This window comes from Heptranchias perlo, unplaced genomic scaffold (assembly GCF_035084215.1).
Source record: "Heptranchias perlo isolate sHepPer1 unplaced genomic scaffold, sHepPer1.hap1 HAP1_SCAFFOLD_704, whole genome shotgun sequence".
NCBI lineage: Eukaryota > Metazoa > Chordata > Chondrichthyes > Hexanchiformes > Hexanchidae > Heptranchias > Heptranchias perlo.
In genome coordinates this window covers 78,520-103,868 of record NW_027139734.1, presented here as the reverse complement: position 1 = coordinate 103,868, position 25,349 = coordinate 78,520, and the positions used below count along the sequence as shown (strand labels likewise).

Genomic DNA, 25,349 nt, shown 5'->3' with positions numbered 1-25,349 from the left:
GAACTTGAGTGCCAACACTGCCCCCTAGCTGTCAAACCACACACTTGGCCAGCTTTCTCTTCTGAGCCTTCACATCCGACTGTCTTGACTTTGCAAGTGGACTGCAGGAAGTCCCCACACGACCAGTTGCCATGACTTCACCCTTTGCGAAGTGTCTTGCAGCCTCGCAACGTTGATTGTGGACATCAAATGAAAGTGCGGTGAAAAAGTTAATCACACTGCTAGCAGAGAATGGTTTCGATCCATTGACCTCTGGGTTATGGGCCCAGCACGCTGCCGCTGCGCCACTCTGCTCCGATCTGGCAAAACTATACTCCACGGTGTGCCTGGTTTTCAAACCGTCCTCTGTTGCCAGCTTGCTTTTCAGAGCTTTCATAGAATCATCGAATCACAATCCAGCCCTTCGTACCGGCTCTTTGAAAGAGCTATCCAATTAGTGTCACTCCCCTGCTCTTTCCCCATAGCCCTGCAAATTCTTCCACTTCAAGTATTTATCCAATTCCCTTTTGAAAGTTACTCTTGAATCTGCTTCCACCAGCATTTCAGGCAGTGCATTCCCGATCATAACAACTCGCTGCGTAAAATTGTTTACCTCATGTCGCCTCAATTCCCTGAAATCTGTGTCCTCTGGTTATCGACCCTTCTGCCACTGGAAGCAGTTTCTCCTTATTTACTCTAACAAAACCCTGCATGACTTTGAACACCTCGATCAAATCTCCCCTTAACCTTCTCTGCTCCACACATAAGACGATCTTCACTTTGCAAATGGATTGCAGCAATTCCCCACACCACTCGTTGCCATCACTTGACCCTTTGCTCAATGCCTCTCAGCCTCGCTGCTTTGATTGTGGACAGAAATCGAATGAGTTGTGAAAAAGTTGATCTTGATGCTAGCAGAGAATGGTTTCGATCCATTGACCTCTGGGTTATGGGCCCAGCACGCTTCCGCTGCGCCACTCTGCTCATACATAAGACTGCACTATTTCGCTGGGTCTGGCTTGCAAACCACCCTCTATTGCCACCTTTCTCGTTCATTCAGATCATCGCAACTTTGCAAATTCATGCAGCCATTCACATACGGCTCGCTGCCATCCTTTCATCCTCCCAGAAATCTCACCCAACCTTCCTCCATTGATTCTCAACAGCAATTTGCTCACCCACCTGCAAATATACTGCTAATATTTGCTTCACATGTTCTCCTGATCAACTTTTCTGCCAGTCAGTTTCACTCTCAACCTCACAATGCCCTGCAAAGCTAACACAAATTTCTTCTCTTTGCAAGGACATCACTTCTTTTGCTTTTCACACCACTTTTTAGAATTACGCAAACAAGCACTTTGAAAAAGCTCACCTGACTACGGGCAGAGAATAGTTTCAATCTGATCACTGCAGCGCTATGGGTGACTACTGCTGTACCACTCTGCTTGCCAGCATGGTCTTGTTGAAGCCCTCCACCTGCTTTGTCCAGGACTCCCTCCTCCACCTTTGTCTTTGTAGCCTTCCCATCAGGTAATCTTTACTTTGTAAATTGATGCAGGCAGTCCACATACTACCAGTTGTCATCATATTATCGTGCCACAAGTCCATTTCCGCCCTCCTCTTTTCGTGGTTGTCAGGTAACTGCAAATATACCGGCAAAAACTGTTAGAAACACAGTGATACTGAGCTTGTGAGCAATCGAACTTGAGTGCCAACACTGCCCCCAAGCTGTCAAACCACACACTTGGCCAGCTTTCTCTTCTGAGCCTTCACATCCGACTGTCTTGACTTTGCAAGTGGACTGCAGGAAGTCCCCACACGACCAGTTGCCATGACTTCACCCTTTGCGAAGTGTCTTGCAGCCTCGCAACGTTGATTGTGGACATCAAATGAAAGTGCGGTGAAAAAGTTAATCACACTGCTAGCAGAGAATGGTTTCGATCCATTGACCTCTGGGTTATGGGCCCAGCACGCTGCCGCTGCGCCACTCTGCTCCGATCTGACAAAACTATACTCCACGGTGTGCCTGGTTTTTAAACCGTCCTCTGTTGCCAGCTTGCTTTTCAGAGCTTTCATAGAATCATCGAATCACAATCCAGCCCTTCGTACCGGCTCTTTGAAAGAGCTATCCAATTAGTGTCACTCCCCTGCTCTTTCCCCATAGCCCTGCAAATTCTTCCACTTCAAGTATTTATCCAATTCCCTTTTGAAAGTTACTCTTGAATCTGCTTCCACCAGCATTTCAGGCAGTGCATTCCCGATCATAACAACTCGCTGCGTAAAATTGTTTACCTCATGTCGCCTCAATTCCCTGAAATCTGTGTCCTCGGGTTATCGACCCTTCTGCCACTGGAAGCAGTTTCTCCTTATTTACTCTAACAAAACCCTGCATTACTTTGAACACCTCGATCAAATCTCCCCTTAACCTTCTCTGCTCCACACATAAGACGATCTTCACTTTGCAAATGGATTGCAGCAATTCCCCACACCACTCGTTGCCATCACTTGACCCTTTGCTCAATGCCTCTCAGCCTCGCTGCTTTGATTGTGGACAGAAATCGAATGAGTTGTGAAAAAATTGATCTTGATGCTAGCAGAGAATGGTTTCGATCCATTGACCTCTGGGTTATGGGCCCAGCACACTTCCGCTGCGCCACTCTGCTCAGACATAAGAGTGCACTATTTCGCTGGGTCTGGCTTGCAAACCACCCTCTATTGCCACCTTTCTCGTTCATTCAGATCATCGCAACTTTGCAAATTGATGCAGCCATTCACATACGGCTCGCTGCCATCATTTCATCCTCCCAGAAATCTCACCCAACCTTCCTCCATTGATTCTCAACAGCAATTTGCTCACCCACCTACAAATATACTGCTAATATTTGCTTCACATGTTCTCCTGATCAACTTTTCTGCCAGTCAGTTTCACTCTCAAACTCACAATGCCCTGCAAAGCTAACACAAATTTCTTCTCTTTGCAAGGACATCACTTCTTTTGCTTTTCACACCACTTTTTAGAATTACGCAAACAAGCACTTTGAAAAAGCTCACCTGACTACGGGCAGAGAATAGTTTCAATCTGATCACTGCAGCGCTATGGGTGACTACTGCTGTACCACTCTGCTTGCCAGCATGGTCTTGTTGAAGCCCTCCACCTGCTTTGTCCAGGACTCCCTCCTCCACCTTTGTCTTTGTAGCCTTCCCATCAGGTAATCTTTACTTTGTAAATTGATGCAGGCAGTCCACATACTACCAGTTGTCATCATATTATCGTGCCACAAGTCCATTTCCGCCCTCCTCTTTTCGTGGTTGTCAGGTAACTGCAAATATACCGGCAAAAACTGTTAGAAACACAGTGATACTGAGCTTGTGAGCAATCGAACTTGAGTGCCAACACTGCCCCCTAGCTGTCAAACCACACACTTGGCCAGCTTTCTCTTCTGAGCCTTCACATCCGACTGTCTTGACTTTGCAAGTGGACTGCAGGAAGTCCCCACACGACCAGTTGCCATGACTTCACCCTTTGCGAAGTGTCTTGCAGCCTCGCAACGTTGATTGTGGACATCAAATGAAAGTGCGGTGAAAAAGTTAATCACACTGCTAGCAGAGAATGGTTTCGATCGATTGACCTCTGGGTTATGGGCCCAGCACGCTGCCGCTGCGCCACTCTGCTCCGATCTGGCAAAATTATACTCCACGGTGTGCCTGGTTTTTAAACCGTCCTCTGTTGCCAGCTTGCTTTTCAGAGCTTTCATAGAATCATCGAATCACAATCCAGCCCTTCGTACCGGCTCTTTGAAAGAGCTATCCAATTAGTGTCACTCCCCTGCTCTTTCCCCATAGCCCTGCAAATTCTTCCACTTCAAGTATTTATCCAATTCCCTTTTGAAAGTTACTCTTGAATCTGCTTCCACCAGCATTTCAGGCAGTGCATTCCCGATCATAACAACTCGCTGCGTAAAATTGTTTACCTCATGTCGCCTCAATTCCCTGAAATCTGTGTCCTCTGGTTATCGACCCTTCTGCCACTGGAAGCAGTTTCTCCTTATTTACTCTAACAAAACCCTGCATGACTTTGAACACCTCGATCAAATCTCCCCTTAACCTTCTCTGCTCCACACATAAGACGATCTTCACTTTGCAAATGGATTGCAGCAATTCCCCACACCACTCGTTGCCATCACTTGACCCTTTGCTCAATGCCTCTCAGCCTCGCTGCTTTGATTGTGGACAGAAATCGAATGAGTTGTGAAAAAGTTGATCTTGATGCTAGCAGAGAATGGTTTCGATCCATTGACCTCTGGGTTATGGGCCCAGCACGCTTCCGCTGCGCCACTCTGCTCAGACATAAGAGTGCACTGTTTCGCTGGGTCTGGCTTGCAAACCACCCTCTATTGCCACCTTTCTCGTTCATTCAGATCATCGCAACTTTGCAAATTGATGCAGCCATTCACATACGGCTAGCTGCCATCATTTCATCCTCCCAGAAATCTCACCCAACCTTCCTCCATTGATTCTCAACAGCAATTTGCTCACCCACCTACAAATATACTGCTAATATTTGCTTCACATGTTCTCCTGATCAACTTTTCTGCCAGTCAGTTTCACTCTCAACCTCACAATGCCCTGCAAAGCTAACACAAATTTCTTCTCTTTGCAAGGACATCACTTCTTTTGCTTTTCACACCACTTTTTAGAATTACGCAAACAAGCACTTTGAAAAAGCTCACCTGACTACGGGCAGAGAATAGTTTCAATCTGATCACTGCAGCGCTATGGGTGACTACTGCTGTACCACTCTGCTTGCCAGCATGGTCTTGTTGAAGCCCTCCACCTGCTTTGTCCAGGACTCCCTCCTCCACCTTTGTCTTTGTAGCCTTCCCATCAGGTAATCTTTACTTTGTAAATTGATGCAGGCAGTCCACATACTACCAGTTGTCATCATATTATCGTGCCACAAGTCCATTTCCGCCCTCCTCTTTTCGTGGTTGTCAGGTAACTGCAAATATACCGGCAAAAACTGTTAGAAACACAGTGATACTGAGCTTGTGAGCAATCGAACTTGAGTGCCAACACTGCCCCCTAGCTGTCAAACCACACACTTGGCCAGCTTTCTCTTCTGAGCCTTCACATCCGACTGTCTTGACTTTGCAAGTGGACTGCAGGAAGTCCCCACACGACCAGTTGCCATGACTTCACCCTTTGCGAAGTGTCTTGCAGCCTCGCAACGTTGATTGTGGACATCAAATGAAAGTGCGGTGAAAAAGTTAATCACACTGCTAGCAGAGAATGGTTTCGATCCATTGACCTCTGGGTTATGGGCCCAGCACGCTGCCGCTGCGCCACTCTGCTCCGATCTGGCAAAACTATACTCCACGGTGTGCCTGGTTTTTAAACCGTCCTCTGTTGCCAGCTTGCTTTTCAGAGCTTTCATGGAATCATCGAATCACAATCCAGCCCTTCGTCCCGGCTCTTTGAAAGAGCTATCCAATAAGTGTCACTCCCCTGCTCTTTCCCCATAGCCCTGCAAATTCTTCCACTTCAAGTATTTATCCAATTCCCTTTTGAAAGTTACTCTTGAATCTGCTTCCACCAGCATTTCAGGCAGTGCATTCCCGATCATAACAACTCGCTGCGTAAAATTGTTTACCTCATGTCGCCTCAATTCCCTGAAATCTGTGTCCTCTGGTTATCGACCCTTCTGCCACTGGAAGCAGTTTCTCCTTATTTACTCTAACAAAACCCTGCATGACTTTGAACACCTCGATCAAATCTCCCCTTAACCTTCTCTGCTCCACACATAAGACGATCTTCACTTTGCAAATGGATTGCAGCAATTCCCCACACCACTCGTTGCCATCACTTGACCCTTTGCTCAATGCCTCTCAGCCTCGCTGCTTTGATTGTGGACAGAAATCGAATGAGTTGTGAAAAAATTGATCTTGATGCTAGCAGAGAATGGTTTCGATCCATTGTCCTCTGGGTTATGGGCTCAGCACGCTTCCGCTGCGCCACTCTGCTCAGACATAAGAGTGCACTATTTCGCTGGGTCTGGCTTGCAAACCACCCTCTATTGCCACCTTTCTCGTTCATTCAGATCATCGCAACTTTGCAAATTGATGCAGCCATTCACATACGGCTCGCTGCCATCATTTCATCCTCCCAGAAATCTCACCCAACCTTCCTCCATTGATTCTCAACAGCAATTTGCTCACCCACCTGCAAATATACTGCTAATATTTGCTTCACATGTTCTCCTGATCAACTTTTCTGCCAGTCAGTTTCACTCTCAACCTCACAATGCCCTGCAAAGCTAACACAAATTTCTTCTCTTTGCAAGGACATCACTTCTTTTGCTTTTCACACCACTTTTTAGAATTACGCAAACAAGCACTTTGAAAAAGCTCACCTGACTACGGGCAGAGAATAGTTTCAATCTGATCACTGCAGCGCTATGGGTGACTACTGCTGTACCACTCTGCTTGCCAGCATGGTCTTGTTGAAGCCCTCCACCTGCTTTGTCCAGGACTCCCTCCTCCACCTTTGTCTTTGTAGCCTTCCCATCAGGTAATCTTTACTTTGTAAATTGATGCAGGCAGTCCACATACTACCAGTTGTCATCATATTATCGTGCCACAAGTCCATTTCCGCCCTCCTCTTTTCGTGGTTGTCAGGTCACTGCAAATATACCGGCAAAAACTGTTAGAAACACAGTGATACTGAGCTTGTGAGCAATCGAACTTGAGTGCCAACACTGCCCCCTAGCTGTCAAACCACACACTTGGCCAGCTTTCTCTTCTGAGCCTTCACATCCGACTGTCTTGACTTTGCAAGTGGACTGCAGGAAGTCCCCACACGACCAGTTGCCATGACTTCACCCTTTGCGAAGTGTCTTGCAGCCTCGCAACGTTGATTGTGGACATCAAATGAAAGTGCGGTGAAAAAGTTAATCACACTGCTAGCAGAGAATGGTTTCGATCCATTGACCTCTGGGTTATGGGCCCAGCACGCTGCCGCTGCGCCACTCTGCTCCGATCTGGCAAAACTATACTCCACGGTGTGCCTGGTTTTTAAACCGTCCTCTGTTGCCAGCTTGCTTTTCAGAGCTTTCATAGAATCATCGAATCACAATCCAGCCCTTCGTAACGGCTCTTTGAAAGAGCTATCCAATTAGTGTCACTCCCCTGCTCTTTCCCCATAGCCCTGCAAATTCTTCCACTTCAAGTATTTATCCAATTCCCTTTTGAAAGTTACTCTTGAATCTGCTTCCACCAGCATTTCAGGCAGTGCATTCCCGATCATAACAACTCGCTGCGTAAAATTGTTTACCTCATGTCGCCTCAATTCCCTGAAATCTGTGTCCTCTGGTTATCGACCCTTCTGCCACTGGAAGCAGTTTCTCCTTATTTACTCTAACAAAACCCTGCATGACTTTGAACACCTCGATCAAATCTCCCCTTAACCTTCTCTGCTCCACACATAAGACGATCTTCACTTTGCAAATGGATTGCAGCAATTCCCCACACCACTCGTTGCCATCACTTGACCCTTTGCTCAATGCCTCTCAGCCTCGCTGCTTTGATTGTGGACAGAAATCGAATGAGTTGTGAAAAAGTTGATCTTGATGCTAGCAGAGAATGGTTTCGATCCATTGACCTCTGGGTTATGGGCCCAGCACGCTTCCGCTGCGCCACTCTGCTTAGACATAAGAGTGCACTATTTCGCTGGGTCTGGCTTGCAAACCACCCTCTATTGCCACCTTTCTCGTTCATTCAGATCATCGCAACTTTGCAAATTGATGCAGCCATTCACATACGGCTAGCTGCCATCATTTCATCCTCCCAGAAATCTCACCCAACCTTCCTCCATTGATTCTCAACAGCAATTTGCTCACCCACCTACAAATATACTGCTAATATTTGCTTCACATGTTCTCCTGATCAACTTTTCTGCCAGTCAGTTTCACTCTCAACCTCACAATGCCCTGCAAAGCTAACACAAATTTCTTCTCTTTGCAAGGACATCACTTCTTTTGCTTTTCACACCACTTTTTAGAATTACGCAAACAAGCACTTTGAAAAAGCTCACCTGACTACGGGCAGAGAATAGTTTCAATCTGATCACTGCAGCGCTATGGGTGACTACTGCTGTACCACTCTGCTTGCCAGCATGGTCTTGTTGAAGCCCTCCACCTGCTTTGTCCAGGACTCCCTCCTCCACCTTTGTCTTTGTAGCCTTCCCATCAGGTAATCTTTACTTTGTAAATTGATGCAGGCAGTCCACATACTACCAGTTGTCATCATATTATCGTGCCACAAGTCCATTTCCGCCCTCCTCTTTTCGTGGTTGTCAGGTAACTGCAAATATACCGGCAAAAACTGTTAGAAACACAGTGATACTGAGCTTGTGAGCAATCGAACTTGAGTGCCAACACTGCCCCCTAGCTGTCAAACCACACACTTGGCCAGCTTTCTCTTCTGAGCCTTCACATCCGACTGTCTTGACTTTGCAAGTGGACTGCAGGAAGTCCCCACACGACCAGTTGCCATGACTTCACCCTTTGCGAAGTGTCTTGCAGCCTCGCAACGTTGATTGTGGACATCAAATGAAAGTGCGGTGAAAAAGTTAATCACACTGCTAGCAGAGAATGGTTTCGATCCATTGACCTCTGGGTTATGGGCCCAGCACGCTGCCGCTGCGCCACTCTGCTCCGATCTGGCAAAACTATACTCCACGGTGTGCCTGGTTTTTAAACCGTCCTCTGTTGCCAGCTTGCTTTTCAGAGCTTTCATAGAATCATCGAATCACAATCCAGCCCTTCGTACCGGCTCTTTGAAAGAGCTATCCAATTAGTGTCACTCCCCTGCTCTTTCCCCATAGCCCTGCAAATTCTTCCACTTCAAGTATTTATCCAATTCCCTTTTGAAAGTTACTCTTGAATCTGCTTCCACCAGCATTTCAGGCAGTGCATTCCCGATCATAACAACTCGCTGCGTAAAATTGTTTACCTCATGTCGCCTCAATTCCCTGAAATCTGTGTCCTCTGGTTATCGACCCTTCTGCCACTGGAAGCAGTTTCTCCTTATTTACTCTAACAAAACCCTGCATGACTTTGAACACCTCGATCAAATCTCCCCTTAACCATCTCTGCTCCACACATGAGACGATCTTCACTTTGCAAATGGATTGCAGCAATTCCCCACACCACTCGTTGCCATCACTTGACCCTTTGCTCAATGCCTCTCAGCCTCGCTGCTTTGATTGTGGACAGAAATCGAATGAGTTGTGAAAAAATTGATCTTGATGCTAGCAGAGAATGCTTTCGATCCATTGACCTCTGGGTTATGGGCCCAGCACGCTTCCGCTGCGCCACTCTGCTCAGACATAAGAGTGCACTATTTCGCTGGGTCTGGCTTGCAAACCACCCTCTATTGCCACCTTTCTCGTTCATTCAGATCATCGCAACTTTTCAAATTGATGCAGCCATTCACATACGGCTCGCTGCCATCATTTCATCCTCCCAGAAATCTCACCCAACCTTCCTCCATTGATTCTCAACAGCAATTTGCTCACCCACCTCCAAATATACTGCTAATATTTGCTTCACATGTTCTCCTGATCAACTTTTCTGCCAGTCAGTTTCACTCTCAACCTCACAATGCCCTGCAAAGCTAACACAAATTTCTTCTCTTTGCAAGGACATCACTTCTTTTGCTTTTCACACCACTTTTTAGAATTACGCAAACAAGCACTTTGAAAAAGCTCACCTGACTACGGGCAGAGAATAGTTTCAATCTGATCACTGCAGCGCTATGGGTGACTACTGCTGTACCACTCTGCTTGCCAGCATGGTCTTGTTGAAGCCCTCCACCTGCTTTGTCCAGGACTCCCTCCTCCACCTTTGTCTTTGTAGCCTTCCCATCAGGTAATCTTTACTTTGTAAATTGATGCAGGCAGTCCACATACTACCAGTTGTCATCATATTATCGTGCCACAAGTCCATTTCCGCCCTCCTCTTTTCGTGGTTGTCAGGTAACTGCAAATATACCGGCAAAAACTGTTAGAAACACAGTGATACTGAGCTTGTGAGCAATCGAACTTGAGTGCCAACACTGCCCCCGAGCTGTCAAACCACACACTTGGCCAGCTTTCTCTTCTGAGCCTTCACATCCGACTGTCTTGACTTTGCAAGTGGACTGCAGGAAGTCCCCACACGACCAGTTGCCATGACTTCACCCTTTGCGAAGTGTCTTGCAGCCTCGCAACGTTGATTGTGGACATCAAATGAAAGTGCGGTGAAAAAGTTAATCACACTGCTAGCAGAGAATGGTTTCGATCCATTGACCTCTGGGTTATGGGCCCAGCACGCTGCCGCTGCGCCACTCTGCTCCGATCTGGCAAAACTATACTCCACGGTGTGCCTGGTTTTTAAACCGTCCTCTGTTGCCAGCTTGCTTTTCAGAGCTTTCATAGAATCATCGAATCACAATCCAGCCCTTCGTACCGGCTCTTTGAAAGAGCTATCCAATTAGTGTCACTCCCCTGCTCTTTCCCCATAGCCCTGCAAATTCTTCCACTTCAAGTATTTATCCAATTCCCTTTTGAAAGTTACTCTTGAATCTGCTTCCACCAGCATTTCAGGCAGTGCATTCCCGATCATAACAACTCGCTGCGTAAAATTGTTTACCTCATGTCGCCTCAATTCCCTGAAATCTGTGTCCTCTGGTTATCGGCCCTTCTGCCACTGGAAGCAGTTTCTCCTTATTTACTCGAACAAAACCCTGCATGACTTTGAACACCTCGATCAAATCTCCCCTTAACCTTCTCTGCTCTACACATAAGACGATCTTCACTTTGCAAATGGATTGCAGCAATTCCCCACACCACTCGTTGCCATCACTTGACCCTTTGCTCAATGCCTCTCAGCCTCGCTGCTTTGATTGTGGACAGAAATCGAATGAGTTGTGAAAAAATTGATCTTGATGCTAGCAGAGAATGGTTTCGATCCATTGACCTCTGGGTTATGGGCCCAGCATGCTTCCGCTGCGCCACTCTGCTCAGAAATAAGAGTGCACTATTTCTCTGGGTCTGGCTTGCAAACCACCCTCTATTGCCACCTTTCTCGTTCATTCAGATCATCGCAACTTTTCAAATTGATGCAGCCATTCACATACGGCTCGCTGCCATCATTTCATCCTCCCAGAAATCTCACCCAACCTTCCTCCATTGATTCTCAACAGCAATTTGCTCACCCACCTACAAATATACTGCTAATATTTGCTTCACATGTTCTCCTGATCAACTTTTCTGCCAGTCAGTTTCACTCTCAAACTCACAATGCCCTGCAAAGCTAACACAAATTTCTTCTCTTTGCAAGGACATCACTTCTTTTGCTTTTCACACCACTTTTTAGAATTACGCAAACAAGCACTTTGAAAAAGCTCACCTGACTACGGGCAGAGAATAGTTTCAATCTGATCACTGCAGCGCTATGGGTGACTACTGCTGTACCACTCTGCTTGCCAGCATGGTCTTGTTGAAGCCCTCCACCTGCTTTGTCCAGGACTCCCTCCTCCACCTTTGTCTTTGTAGCCTTCCCATCAGGTAATCTTTACTTTGTAAATTGATGCAGGCAGTCCACATACTACCAGTTGTCATCATATTATCGTGCCACAAGTCCATTTCCGCCCTCCTCTTTTCGTGGTTGTCAGGTAACTGCAAATATACCGGCAAAAACTGTTAGAAACACAGTGATACTGAGCTTGTGAGCAATCGAACTTGAGTGCCAACACTGCCCCCTAGCTGTCAAACCACACACTTGGCCAGCTTTCTCTTCTGAGCCTTCACATCCGACTGTCTTGACTTTGCAAGTGGACTGCAGGAAGTCCCCACACGACCAGTTGCCATGACTTCACCCTTTGCGAAGTGTCTTGCAGCCTCGCAACGTTGATTGTGGACATCAAATGAAAGTGCGGTGAAAAAGTTAATCACACTGCTAGCAGAGAATGGTTTCGATCCATTGACCTCTGGGTTATGGGCCCAGCACGCTGCCGCTGCTCCGATCTGGCAAAACTATACTCCACGGTGTGCCTGGTTTTTAAACCGTCCTCTGTTGCCAGCTTGCTTTTCAGAGCTTTCATGGAATCATCGAATCACAATCCAGCCCTTCGTACCGACTCTTTGAAAGAGCTATCCAATTCGTGTCACTCCCCTGCTCTTTCCCCATAGCCCTGCAAATTCTTCCACTTCAAGTATTTATCCAATTCCCTTTTGAAAGTTACTCTTGAATCTGCTTCCACCAGCATTTCAGGCAGTGCATTCCCGATCATAACAACTCGCTGCGTAAAATTGTTTACCTCATGTCGCCTCAATTCCCTGAAATCTGTGTCTTCTGGTTATCGACCCTTCTGCCACTGGAAGCAGTTTCTCCTTATTTACTCTAACAAAACCCTGCATGACTTTGAACACCTCGATCAAATCTCCCCTGAACCTTCTCTGCTCCACACATAAGACGATCTTCACTTTGCAAATGGATTGCAGCAATTCCCCACACCACTCGTTGCCATCACTTGACCCTTTGCTCAATGCCTCTCAGCCTCGCTGCTTTGATTGTGGACAGAAATCGAATGAGTTGTGAAAAAGTTGATCTTGATGCTAGCAGAGAATGGTTTCTATCCATTGACCTCTGGGTTATGGGCCCAGCACGCTTCCGCTGCGCCACTCTGCTCAGACATAAGAGTGCACTATTTCGCTAGGTCTGGCTTGCAAACCACCCTCTATTGCCACCTTTCTCGTTCATTCAGATCATCGCAACTTTGCAAATTGATGCAGCCATTCACATACGGCTCGCTGCCATCATTTCATCCTCCCAGAAATCTCACCCAACCTTCCTCCATTGATTCTCAACAGCAATTTGCTCACCCACCTACAAATATACTGCAAATATTTGCTTCACATGTTCTCCTGATCAACTTTTCTGCCAGTCAGTTTCACTCTCAACCTCACAATGCCCTGCAAAGCTAACACAAATTTCTTCTCTTTGCAAGGACATCACTTCTTTTGCTTTTCACACCACTTTTTAGAATTACGCAAACAAGCACTTTGAAAAAGCTCACCTGACTACGGGCAGAGAATAGTTTCAATCTGATCACTGCAGCGCTATGGGTGACTACTGCTGTACCACTCTGCTTGCCAGCATGGTCTTGTTGAAGCCCTCCACCTGCTTTGTCCAGGACTCCCTCCTCCACCTTTGTCTTTGTAGCCTTCCCATCAGGTAATCTTTACTTTGTAAATTGATGCAGGCAGTCCACATACTACCAGTTGTCATCATATTATCGTGCCACAAGTCCATTTCCGCCCTCCTCTTTTCGTGGTTGTCAGGTAACTGCAAATATACCGGCAAAAACTGTTAGAAACACAGTGATACTGAGCTTGTGAGCAATCGAACTTGAGTGCCAACACTGCCCCCTAGCTGTCAAACCACACACTTGGCCAGCTTTCTCTTCTGAGCCTTCACATCCGACTGTCTTGACTTTGCAAGTGGAATGCAGGAAGTCACCACACGACCAGTTGCCATGACTTCACCCTTTGCGAAGTGTCTTGCAGCCTCGCAACGTTGATTGTGGACATCAAATGAAAGTGCGGTGAAAAAGTAAATCACACTGCGAGCAGAGAATGGTTTCGATCCATTGACCTCTGGGTTATGGGCCCAGCACGCTGCCGCTGCGCCACTCTGCTCCTATCTGGCAAAACTATACTCCACGGTGTGCCTGGTTTTTAAACCGTCCTCTGTTGCCAGCTTGCTTTTCAGAGCTTTCACAGAATCATCGAATCACAATCCAGCCCTTCGTACCGGCTCTTTGAAAGAGCTATCCAATTAGTGTCACTCCCCTGCTCTTTCCCCATAGCCCTGCAAATTCTTCCACTTCAAGTATTTATCCAATTCCCTTTTGAAAGTTACTCTTGAATCTGCTTCCACCAGCATTTCAGGCAGTGCATTCCCGATCATAACAACTCGCTGCGTAAAATTGTTTACCTCATGTCGCCTCAATTCCCTGAAATCTGTGTCCTCTGGTTATCGACCCTTCTGCCACTGGAAGCAGTTTCTCCTTATTTACTCTAACAAAACCCTGCATGACTTTGAACACCTCGATCAAATCTCCCCTTAACCTTCTCTGCTCTACACATAAGACGATCTTCACTTTGCAAATGGATTGCAGCAATTCCCCACACCACTCGTTGCCATCACTTGACCCTTTGCTCAATGCCTCTCAGCCTCGCTGCTTTGATTGTGGACAGAAATCGAATGAGTTGTGAAAAAGTTGATCTTGATGCTAGCAGAGAATGGTTTCGATCCATTGACCTCTGGGTTATGGGCCCAGCACGCTTCCGCTGCGCCACTCTGCTCAGACATAAGAGTGCACTGTTTCGCTGGGTCTGGCTTGCAAACCACCCTCTATTGCCACCTTTCTCGTTCATTCAGATCATCGCAACTTTGCAAATTGATGCAGCCATTCACATACGGCTAGCTGCCATCATTTCATCCTCCCAGAAATCTCACCCAACCTTCCTCCATTGATTCTCAACAACAATTTGCTCACCCACCTGCAAATATACTGCTAATATTTGCTTCACATGTTCTCCTGATCAACTTTTCTGCCAGTCAGTTTCACTCTCAACCTCACAATGCCCTGCAAAGCTAACACAAATTTCTTCTCTTTGCAAGGACATCACTTCTTTTGCTTTTCACACCACTTTTTAGAATTACGCAAACAAGCACTTTGAAAAAGCTCACCTGACTACGGGCAGAGAATAGTTTCAATCTGATCACTGCAGCGCTATGGGTGACTACTGCTGTACCACTCTGCTTGCCAGCATGGTCTTGTTGAAGCCCTCCACCTGCTTTGTCCAGGACTCCCTCCTCCACCTTTGTCTTTGTAGCCTTCCCATCAGGTAATCTTTACTTTGTAAATTGATGCAGGCAGTCCACATACTACCAGTTGTCATCATATTATCGTGCCACAAGTCCATTTCCGCCCTCCTCTTTTCGTGGTTGTCAGGTAACTGCAAATATACCGGCAAAAACTGTTAGAAACACAGTGATACTGAGCTTGTGAGCAATCGAACTTGAGTGCCAACACTGCCCCCTAGCTGTCAAACCACACACTTGGCCAGCTTTCTCTTCTGAGCCTTCACATCCGACTGTCTTGACTTTGCAAGTGGACTGCAGGAAGTCCCCACACGACCAGTTGCCATGACTTCACCCTTTGCGAAGTGTCTTGCAGCCTCGCAACGTTGATTGTGGACATCAAATGAAAGTGCGGTGAAAAAGTTAATCACACTGCTAGCAGAGAATGGTTTCGATCCATTGACCTCTGGGTTATGGGCCCAGCACGCTGCCGCTGCGCCACTCTGCTCCGATCTGGCAAAACTATACTCCACGGTGTGCCTGGTTTTTAAACCGTCCTCTGTTGCCAGCTTGCTTTTCAGAGCTTTCATAGAATCATCGAATCACAATCCAGCCCTTCGTACCGGCTCTTTGAAAGAGCTATCCAATTAGTGTCACTCCCCTGCTCTTTCCCCATAGCCCTGCAAATTCTTCCACTTCAAGTATTTATCCAATTCCCTTTTGAAAGTTACTCTTGAATCTGCTTCCACCAGCATTTCAGGCAGTGCATTCCCGATCATAACAACTCGCTGCGTAAAATTGTTTACCTCATGTCGCCTCAATTCCCTGAAATCTGTGTCCTCTGGTTATCGACCCTTCTGCCACTGGAAGCAGTTTCTCCTTATTTACTCTAACAAAACCCTGCATGACTTTGAACACCTCGATCAAATCTCCCCTTAACCTTCTCTGCTCCACACATAAGACGATCTTCACTTTGCAAATGGATTGCAGCAATTCCCCACACCACTCGTTGCCATCACTTGACCCTTTGCTCAATGCCTCTCAGCCTCGCTGCTTTGATTGTGGACAGAAATCGAATGAGTTGTGAAAAAGTTGATCTTGATGCTAGCAGAGAATGGTTTCGATCCATTGACCTCTGGGTTATGGGCCCAGCACGCTTCCGCTGCGCCACTCTGCTCATACAAAAGACTGCACTATTTCGCTGGGTCTGGCTTGCAAACCACCCTCTATTGCCACCTTTCTCGTTCATTCAGATCATCGCAACTTTGCAAATTCATGCAGCCATTCACATACGGCTCGCTGCCATCCTTTCATCCTCCCAGAAATCTCACCCAACCTTCCTCCATTGATTCTCAACAGCAATTTGCTCACCCACCTGCAAATATACTGCTAATATTTGCTTCACATGTTCTCCTGATCAACTTTTCTGCCAGTCAGTTTCACTCTCAACCTCACAATGCCCTGCAAAGCTAACACAAATTTCTTCTCTTTGCAAGGACATCACTTCTTTTGCTTTTCACACCACTTTTTAGAATTACGCAAACAAGCACTTTGAAAAAGCTCACCTGACTACGGGCAGAGAATAGTTTCAATCTGATCACTGCAGCGCTATGGGTGACTACTGCTGTACCACTCTGCTTGCCAGCATGGTCTTGTTGAAGCCCTCCACCTGCTTTGTCCAGGACTCCCTCCTCCACCTTTGTCTTTGTAGCCTTCCCATCAGGTAATCTTTACTTTGTAAATTGATGCAGGCAGTCCACATACTACCAGTTGTCATCATATTATCGTGCCACAAGTCCATTTCCGCCCTCCTCTTTTCGTGGTTGTCAGGTAACTGCAAATATACCGGCAAAAACTGTTAGAAACACAGTGATACTGAGCTTGTGAGCAATCGAACTTGAGTGCCAACACTGCCCCCAAGCTGTCAAACCACACACTTGGCCAGCTTTCTCTTCTGAGCCTTCACATCCGACTGTCTTGACTTTGCAAGTGGACTGCAGGAAGTCCCCACACGACCAGTTGCCATGACTTCACCCTTTGCGAAGTGTCTTGCAGCCTCGCAACGTTGATTGTGGACATCAAATGAAAGTGCGGTGAAAAAGTTAATCACACTGCTAGCAGAGAATGGTTTCGATCCATTGACCTCTGGGTTATGGGCCCAGCACGCTGCCGCTGCGCCACTCTGCTCCGATCTGACAAAACTATACTCCACGGTGTGCCTGGTTTTTAAACCGTCCTCTGTTGCCAGCTTGCTTTTCAGAGCTTTCATAGAATCATCGAATCACAATCCAGCCCTTCGTACCGGCTCTTTGAAAGAGCTATCCAATTAGTGTCACTCCCCTGCTCTTTCCCCATAGCCCTGCAAATTCTTCCACTTCAAGTATTTATCCAATTCCCTTTTGAAAGTTACTCTTGAATCTGCTTCCACCAGCATTTCAGGCAGTGCATTCCCGATCATAACAACTCGCTGCGTAAAATTGTTTACCTCATGTCGCCTCAATTCCCTGAAATCTGTGTCCTCGGGTTATCGACCCTTCTGCCACTGGAAGCAGTTTCTCCTTATTTACTCTAACAAAACCCTGCATTACTTTGAACACCTCGATCAAATCTCCCCTTAACCTTCTCTGCTCCACACATAAGACGATCTTCACTTTGCAAATGGATTGCAGCAATTCCCCACACCACTCGTTGCCATCACTTGACCCTTTGCTCAATGCCTCTCAGCCTCGCTGCTTTGATTGTGGACAGAAATCGAATGAGTTGTGAAAAAATTGATCTTGATGCTAGCAGAGAATGGTTTCGATCCATTGACCTCTGGGTTATGGGCCCAGCACACTTCCGCTGCGCCACTCTGCTCAGACATAAGAGTGCACTATTTCGCTGGGTCTGGCTTGCAAACCACCCTCTATTGCCACCTTTCTCGTTCATTCAGATCATCGCAACTTTGCAAATTGATGCAGCCATTCACATACGGCTCGCTGCCATCATTTCATCCTCCCAGAAATCTCACCCAACCTTCCTCCATTGATTCTCAACAGCAATTTGCTCACCCACCTACAAATATACTGCTAATATTTGCTTCACATGTTCTCCTGATCAACTTTTCTGCCAGTCAGTTTCACTCTCAAACTCACAATGCCCTGCAAAGCTAACACAAATTTCTTCTCTTTGCAAGGACATCACTTCTTTTGCTTTTCACACCACTTTTTAGAATTACGCAAACAAGCACTTTGAAAAAGCTCACCTGACTACGGGCAGAGAATAGTTTCAATCTGATCACTGCAGCGCTATGGGTGACTACTGCTGTACCACTCTGCTTGCCAGCATGGTCTTGTTGAAGCCCTCCACCTGCTTTGTCCAGGACTCCCTCCTCCACCTTTGTCTTTGTAGCCTTCCCATCAGGTAATCTTTACTTTGTAAATTGATGCAGGCAGTCCACATACTACCAGTTGTCATCATATTATCGTGCCACAAGTCCATTTCCGCCCTCCTCTTTTCGTGGTTGTCAGGTAACTGCAAATATACCGGCAAAAACTGTTAGAAACACAGTGATACTGAGCTTGTGAGCAATCGAACTTGAGTGCCAACACTGCCCCCTAGCTGTCAAACCACACACTTGGCCAGCTTTCTCTTCTGAGCCTTCACATCCGACTGTCTTGACTTTGCAAGTGGACTGCAGGAAGTCCCCACACGACCAGTTGCCATGACTTCACCCTTTGCGAAGTGTCTTGCAGCCTCGCAACGTTGATTGTGGACATCAAATGAAAGTGCGGTGAAAAAGTTAATCACACTGCTAGCAGAGAATGGTTTCGATCGATTGACCTCTGGGTTATGGGCCCAGCACGCTGCCGCTGCGCCACTCTGCTCCGATCTGGCAAAATTATACTCCACGGTGTGCCTGGTTTTTAAACCGTCCTCTGTTGCCAGCTTGCTTTTCAGAGCTTTCATAGAATCATCGAATCACAATCCAGCCCTTCGTACCGGCTCTTTGAAAGAGCTATCCAATTAGTGTCACTCCCCTGCTCTTTCCCCATAGCCCTGCAAATTCTTCCACTTCAAGTATTTATCCAATTCCCTTTTGAAAGTTACTCTTGAATCTGCTTCCACCAGCATTTCAGGCAGTGCATTCCCGATCATAACAACTCGCTGCGTAAAATTGTTTACCTCATGTCGCCTCAATTCCCTGAAATCTGTGTCCTCTGGTTATCGACCCTTCTGCCACTGGAAGCAGTTTCTCCTTATTTACTCTAACAAAACCCTGCATGACTTTGAACACCTCGATCAAATCTCCCCTTAACCTTCTCTGCTCCACACATAAGACGATCTTCACTTTGCAAATGGATTGCAGCAATTCCCCACACCACTCGTTGCCATCACTTGACCCTTTGCTCAATGCCTCTCAGCCTCGCTGCTTTGATTGTGGACAGAAATCGAATGAGTTGTGAAAAAGTTGATCTTGATGCTAGCAGAGAATGGTTTCGATCCATTGACCTCTGGGTTATGGGCCCAGCACGCTTCCGCTGCGCCACTCTGCTCAGACATAAGAGTGCACTGTTTCGCTGGGTCTGGCTTGCAAACCACCCTCTATTGCCACCTTTCTCGTTCATTCAGATCATCGCAACTTTGCAAATTGATGCAGCCATTCACATACGGCTAGCTGCCATCATTTCATCCTCCCAGAAATCTCACCCAACCTTCCTCCATTGATTCTCAACAGCAATTTGCTCACCCACCTACAAATATACTGCTAATATTTGCTTCACATGTTCTCCTGATCAACTTTTCTGCCAGTCAGTTTCACTCTCAACCTCACAATGCCCTGCAAAGCTAACACAAATTTCTTCTCTTTGCAAGGACATCACTTCTTTTGCTTTTCACACCACTTTTTAGAATTACGCAAACAAGCACTTTGAAAAAGCTCACCTGACTACGGGCAGAGAATAGTTTCAATCTGATCACTGCAGCGCTATGGGTGACTACTGCTGTACCACTCTGCTTGCCAGCATGGTCTTGTTGAAGCCCTCCACCTGCTTTGTCCAGGACTCCCTCCTCCACCTTTGTCTTTGTAGCCTTCCCATCAGGTAATCTTTACTTTGTAAATTGATGCAGGCAGTCCACATACTACCAGTTGTCATCATATTATCGTGCCACAAGTCCATTTCCGCCCTCCTCTTTTCGTGGTTGTCAGGTAACTGCAAATATACCGGCAAAAACTGTTAGAAACACAGTGATACTGAGCTTGTGAGCAATCGAACTTGAGTGCCAACACTGCCCCCTAGCTGTCAAACCACACACTTGGCCAGCTTTCTCTTCTGAGCCTTCACATCCGACTGTCTTGACTTTGCAAGTGGACTGCAGGAAGTCCCCACACGACCAGTTGCCATGACTTCACCCTTTGCGAAGTGTCTTGCAGCCTCGCAACGTTGATTGTGGACATCAAATGAAAGTGCGGTGAAAAAGTTAATCACACTGCTAGCAGAGAATGGTTTCGATCCATTGACCTCTGGGTTATGGGCCCAGCACGCTGCCGCTGCGCCACTCTGCTCCGATCTGGCAAAACTATACTCCACGGTGTGCCTGGTTTTTAAACCGTCCTCTGTTGCCAGCTTGCTTTTCAGAGCTTTCATAGAATCATCGAATCACAATCCAGCCCTTCGTACCGGCTCTTTGAAAGAGCTATCCAATTAGTGTCACTCCCCTGCTCTTTCCCCATAGCCCTGCAAATTCTTCCACTTCAAGTATTTATCCAATTCCCTTTTGAAAGTTACTCTTGAATCTGCTTCCACCAGCATTTCAGGCAGTGCATTCCCGATCATAACAACTCGCTGCGTAAAATTGTTTACCTCATGTCGCCTCAATTCCCTGAAATCTGTGTCCTCTGGTTATCGACCCTTCTGCCACTGGAAGCAGTTTCTCCTTATTTACTCTAACAAAACCCTGCATGACTTTGAACACCTCGATCAAATCTCCCCTTAACCTTCTCTGCTCCACACATAAGACGATCTTCACTTTGCAAATGGATTGCAGCAATTCCCCACACCACTCGTTGCCATCACTTGACCCTTTGCTCAATGCCTCTCAGCCTCGCTGCTTTGATTGTGGACAGAAATCGAATGAGTTGTGAAAAAGTTGATCTTGATGCTAGCAGAGAATGGTTTCGATCCATTGACCTCTGGGTTATGGGCCCAGCACGCTTCCGCTGCGCCACTCTGCTCATACATAAGACTGCACTATTTCGCTGGGTCTGGCTTGCAAACCACCCTCTATTGCCACCTTTCTCGTTCATTCAGATCATCGCAACTTTGCAAATTCATGCAGCCATTCACATACGGCTCGCTGCCATCCTTTCATCCTCCCAGAAATCTCACCCAACCTTCCTCCATTGATTCTCAACAGCAATTTGCTCACCCACCTGCAAATATACTGCTAATATTTGCTTCACATGTTCTCCTGATCAACTTTTCTGCCAGTCAGTTTCACTCTCAACCTCACAATGCCCTGCAAAGCTAACACAAATTTCTTCTCTTTGCAAGGACATCACTTCTTTTGCTTTTCACACCACTTTTTAGAATTACGCAAACAAGCACTTTGAAAAAGCTCACCTGACTACGGGCAGAGAATAGTTTCAATCTGATCACTGCAGCGCTATGGGTGACTACTGCTGTACCACTCTGCTTGCCAGCATGGTCTTGTTGAAGCCCTCCACCTGCTTTGTCCAGGACTCCCTCCTCCACCTTTGTCTTTGTAGCCTTCCCATCAGGTAATCTTTACTTTGTAAATTGATGCAGGCAGTCCACATACTACCAGTTGTCATCATATTATCGTGCCACAAGTCCATTTCCGCCCTCCTCTTTTCGTGGTTGTCAGGTAACTGCAAATATACCGGCAAAAACTGTTAGAAACACAGTGATACTGAGCTTGTGAGCAATCGAACTTGAGTGCCAACACTGCCCCCAAGCTGTCAAACCACACACTTGGCCAGCTTTCTCTTCTGAGCCTTCACATCCGACTGTCTTGACTTTGCAAGTGGACTGCAGGAAGTCCCCACACGACCAGTTGCCATGACTTCACCCTTTGCGAAGTGTCTTGCAGCCTCGCAACGTTGATTGTGGACATCAAATGAAAGTGCGGTGAAAAAGTTAATCACACTGCTAGCAGAGAATGGTTTCGATCCATTGACCTCTGGGTTATGGGCCCAGCACGCTGCCGCTGCGCCACTCTGCTCCGATCTGACAAAACTATACTCCACGGTGTGCCTGGTTTTTAAACCGTCCTCTGTTGCCAGCTTGCTTTTCAGAGCTTTCATAGAATCATCGAATCACAATCCAGCCCTTCGTACCGGCTCTTTGAAAGAGCTATCCAATTAGTGTCACTCCCCTGCTCTTTCCCCATAGCCCTGCAAATTCTTCCACTTCAAGTATTTATCCAATTCCCTTTTGAAAGTTACTCTTGAATCTGCTTCCACCAGCATTTCAGGCAGTGCATTCCCGATCATAACAACTCGCTGCGTAAAATTGTTTACCTCATGTCGCCTCAATTCCCTGAAATCTGTGTCCTCGGGTTATCGACCCTTCTGCCACTGGAAGCAGTTTCTCCTTATTTACTCTAACAAAACCCTGCATTACTTTGAACACCTCGATCAAATCTCCCCTTAACCTTCTCTGCTCTACACATAAGACGATCTTCACTTTGCAAATGGATTGCAGCAATTCCCCACACCACTCGTTGCCATCACTTGACCCTTTGCTCAATGCCTCTCAGCCTCGCTGCTTTGATTGTGGACAGAAATCGAATGAGTTGTGAAAAAATTGATCTTGATGCTAGCAGAGAATGGTTTCGATCCATTGACCTCTGGGTTATGGGCCCAGCACGCTTCCGCTGCGCCACTCTGCTCAGACATAAGAGTGCACTATTTCGCTGGGTCTGGCTTGCAAACCACCCTCTATTGCCACCTTTCTCGTTCATTCAGATCATCGCAACTTTGCAAATTGATGCAGCCATTCACATACGGCTAGCTGCCATCATTTCATCCTCCCAGAAATCTCACCCAACCTTCCTCCATTGATTCTCAACAGCAATTTGCTCACCCACCTACAAATATACTGCTAATATTTGCTTCACATGTTCTCCTGATCAACTTTTCTGCCAGTCAGTTTCACTCTCAACCTCACAATGCCCTGCAAAGCTAACACAAATTTCTTCTCTTTGCAAGGACATCACTTCTTTTGCTTTTCACACCACTTTTTAGAATTACGCAAACAAGCACTTTGAAAAAGCTCACCTGACTACGGGCAGAGAATAGTTTCAATCTGATCACTGCAGCGCTATGGGTGACTACTGCTGTACCACTCTGCTTGCCAGCATGGTCTTGTTGAAGCCCTCCACCTGCTTTGTCCAGGACTCCCTCCTCCACCTTTGTCTTTGTAGCCTTCCCATCAGGTAATCTTTACTTTGTAAATTGATGCAGGCAGTCCACATACTACCAGTTGTCATCATATTATCGTGCCACAAGTCCATTTCCGCCCTCCTCTTTTCGTGGTTGTCAGGTAACTGCAAATATACCGGCAAAAACTGTTAGAAACACAGTGATACTGAGCTTGTGAGCAATCGAACTTGAGTGCCAACACTGCCCCCTAGCTGTCAAACCACACACTTGGCCAGCTTTCTCTTCTGAGCCTTCACATCCGACTGTCTTGACTTTGCAAGTGGACTGCAGGAAGTCCCCACACGACCAGTTGCCATGACTTCACCCTTTGCGAAGTGTCTTGCAGCCTCGCAACGTTGATTGTGGACATCAAATGAAAGTGCGGTGAAAAAGTTAATCACACTGCTAGCAGAGAATGGTTTCGATCCATTGACCTCTGGGTTATGGGCCCAGCACGCTGCCGCTGCGCCACTCTGCTCCGATCTGGCAAAACTATACTCCACGGTGTGCCTGGTTTTTAAACCGTCCTCTGTTGCCAGCTTGCTTTTCAGAGCTTTCATAGAATCATCGAATCACAATCCAGCCCTTCGTACCGGCTCTTTGAAAGAGCTATCCAATTAGTGTCACTCCCCTGCTCTTTCCCCATAGCCCTGCAAATTCTTCCACTTCAAGTATTTATCCAATTCCCTTTTGAAAGTTACTCTTGAATCTGCTTCCACCAGCATTTCAGGCAGTGCATTACCGATCATAACAACTCGCTGCGTAAAATTGTTTACCTCATGTCGCCTCAATTCCCTGAAATCTGTGTCCTCTGGTTATCGACCCTTCTGCCACTGGAAGCAGTTTCTCCTTATTTACTCTAACAAAACCCTGCATGACTTTGAACACCTCGATCAAATCTCCCCTTAACCTTCTCTGCTCCACACATAAGACGATCTTCACTTTGCAAATGGATTGCAGCAATTCCCCACACCACTCGTTGCCATCACTTGACCCTTTGCTCAATGCCTCTCAGCCTCGCTGCTTTGATTGTGGACAGAAATCGAATGAGTTGTGAAAAAGTTGATCTTGATGCTAGCAGAGAATGGTTTCGATCCATTGACCTCTGGGTTATGGGCCCAGCACGCTTCCGCTGCGCCACTCTGCTCATACATAAGACTGCACTATTTCGCTGGGTCTGGCTTGCAAACCACCCTCTATTGCCACCTTTCTCGTTCATTCAGATCATCGCAACTTTGCAAATTCATGCAGCCATTCACATACGGCTCGCTGCCATCCTTTCATCCTCCCAGAAATCTCACCCAACCTTCCTCCATTGATTCTCAACAGCAATTTGCTCACCCACCTGCAAATATACTGCTAATATTTGCTTCACATGTTCTCCTGATCAACTTTTCTGCCAGTCAGTTTCACTCTCAACCTCACAATGCCCTGCAAAGCTAACACAAATTTCTTCTCTTTGCAAGGACATCACTTCTTTTGCTTTTCACACCACTTTTTAGAATTACGCAAACAAGCACTTTGAAAAAGCTCACCTGACTACGGGCAGAGAATAGTTTCAATCTGATCACTGCAGCGCTATGGGTGACTACTGCTGTACCACTCTGCTTGCCAGCATGGTCTTGTTGAAGCCCTCCACCTGCTTTGTCCAGGACTCCCTCCTCCACCTTTGTCTTTGTAGCCTTCCCATCAGGTAATCTTTACTTTGTAAATTGATGCAGGCAGTCCACATACTACCAGTTGTCATCATATTATCGTGCCACAAGTCCATTTCCGCCCTCCTCTTTTCGTGGTTGTCAGGTAACTGCAAATATACCGGCAAAAACTGTTAGAAACACAGTGATACTGAGCTTGTGAGCAATCGAACTTGAGTGCCAACACTGCCCCCAAGCTGTCAAACCACACACTTGGCCAGCTTTCTCTTCTGAGCCTTCACATCCGACTGTCTTGACTTTGCAAGTGGACTGCAGGAAGTCCCCACACGACCAGTTGCCATGACTTCACCCTTTGCGAAGTGTCTTGCAGCCTCGCAACGTT

At 46.7% G+C, this 25,349-nt stretch overlaps 20 non-coding genes across 20 annotated transcripts; all 20 read right to left on the bottom strand.

Moving 5' to 3' along the window:
- Window positions 1-222: 222 nt before the first annotated feature.
- Window positions 223-294, bottom strand: trnam-cau (transfer RNA methionine (anticodon CAU)). Its single transcript has one exon. It is a non-coding gene; the product is annotated as a tRNA-Met (tRNA).
- A 597-nt stretch (window positions 295-891) lies between these two features.
- On the bottom strand, window positions 892-963 carry trnam-cau (transfer RNA methionine (anticodon CAU)). The gene has a single exon. It is a non-coding gene; the product is annotated as a tRNA-Met (tRNA).
- Window positions 964-1,901: 938 nt separating this feature from the next.
- trnam-cau (transfer RNA methionine (anticodon CAU)) lies at window positions 1,902-1,973 on the bottom strand. The gene has a single exon. It is a non-coding gene; the product is annotated as a tRNA-Met (tRNA).
- Window positions 1,974-4,249: 2,276 nt separating this feature from the next.
- On the bottom strand, window positions 4,250-4,321 carry trnam-cau (transfer RNA methionine (anticodon CAU)). The gene has a single exon. It is a non-coding gene; the product is annotated as a tRNA-Met (tRNA).
- A 938-nt stretch (window positions 4,322-5,259) lies between these two features.
- On the bottom strand, window positions 5,260-5,331 carry trnam-cau (transfer RNA methionine (anticodon CAU)). Its single transcript has one exon. It is a non-coding gene; the product is annotated as a tRNA-Met (tRNA).
- A 1,607-nt stretch (window positions 5,332-6,938) lies between these two features.
- On the bottom strand, window positions 6,939-7,010 carry trnam-cau (transfer RNA methionine (anticodon CAU)). The gene has a single exon. It is a non-coding gene; the product is annotated as a tRNA-Met (tRNA).
- A 597-nt stretch (window positions 7,011-7,607) lies between these two features.
- Window positions 7,608-7,679, bottom strand: trnam-cau (transfer RNA methionine (anticodon CAU)). Its single transcript has one exon. It is a non-coding gene; the product is annotated as a tRNA-Met (tRNA).
- Window positions 7,680-8,617: 938 nt separating this feature from the next.
- On the bottom strand, window positions 8,618-8,689 carry trnam-cau (transfer RNA methionine (anticodon CAU)). The gene has a single exon. It is a non-coding gene; the product is annotated as a tRNA-Met (tRNA).
- Window positions 8,690-10,296: 1,607 nt separating this feature from the next.
- On the bottom strand, window positions 10,297-10,368 carry trnam-cau (transfer RNA methionine (anticodon CAU)). Its single transcript has one exon. It is a non-coding gene; the product is annotated as a tRNA-Met (tRNA).
- A 3,945-nt stretch (window positions 10,369-14,313) lies between these two features.
- trnam-cau (transfer RNA methionine (anticodon CAU)) lies at window positions 14,314-14,385 on the bottom strand. The gene has a single exon. It is a non-coding gene; the product is annotated as a tRNA-Met (tRNA).
- Window positions 14,386-15,323: 938 nt separating this feature from the next.
- Window positions 15,324-15,395, bottom strand: trnam-cau (transfer RNA methionine (anticodon CAU)). The gene has a single exon. It is a non-coding gene; the product is annotated as a tRNA-Met (tRNA).
- Window positions 15,396-15,992: 597 nt separating this feature from the next.
- Window positions 15,993-16,064, bottom strand: trnam-cau (transfer RNA methionine (anticodon CAU)). The gene has a single exon. It is a non-coding gene; the product is annotated as a tRNA-Met (tRNA).
- A 938-nt stretch (window positions 16,065-17,002) lies between these two features.
- Window positions 17,003-17,074, bottom strand: trnam-cau (transfer RNA methionine (anticodon CAU)). Its single transcript has one exon. It is a non-coding gene; the product is annotated as a tRNA-Met (tRNA).
- Window positions 17,075-19,350: 2,276 nt separating this feature from the next.
- trnam-cau (transfer RNA methionine (anticodon CAU)) lies at window positions 19,351-19,422 on the bottom strand. The gene has a single exon. It is a non-coding gene; the product is annotated as a tRNA-Met (tRNA).
- A 938-nt stretch (window positions 19,423-20,360) lies between these two features.
- trnam-cau (transfer RNA methionine (anticodon CAU)) lies at window positions 20,361-20,432 on the bottom strand. The gene has a single exon. It is a non-coding gene; the product is annotated as a tRNA-Met (tRNA).
- Window positions 20,433-21,029: 597 nt separating this feature from the next.
- Window positions 21,030-21,101, bottom strand: trnam-cau (transfer RNA methionine (anticodon CAU)). Its single transcript has one exon. It is a non-coding gene; the product is annotated as a tRNA-Met (tRNA).
- Window positions 21,102-22,039: 938 nt separating this feature from the next.
- On the bottom strand, window positions 22,040-22,111 carry trnam-cau (transfer RNA methionine (anticodon CAU)). The gene has a single exon. It is a non-coding gene; the product is annotated as a tRNA-Met (tRNA).
- Window positions 22,112-22,708: 597 nt separating this feature from the next.
- Window positions 22,709-22,780, bottom strand: trnam-cau (transfer RNA methionine (anticodon CAU)). The gene has a single exon. It is a non-coding gene; the product is annotated as a tRNA-Met (tRNA).
- Window positions 22,781-23,718: 938 nt separating this feature from the next.
- Window positions 23,719-23,790, bottom strand: trnam-cau (transfer RNA methionine (anticodon CAU)). The gene has a single exon. It is a non-coding gene; the product is annotated as a tRNA-Met (tRNA).
- Window positions 23,791-24,387: 597 nt separating this feature from the next.
- trnam-cau (transfer RNA methionine (anticodon CAU)) lies at window positions 24,388-24,459 on the bottom strand. Its single transcript has one exon. It is a non-coding gene; the product is annotated as a tRNA-Met (tRNA).
- Window positions 24,460-25,349: the final 890 nt, after the last annotated feature.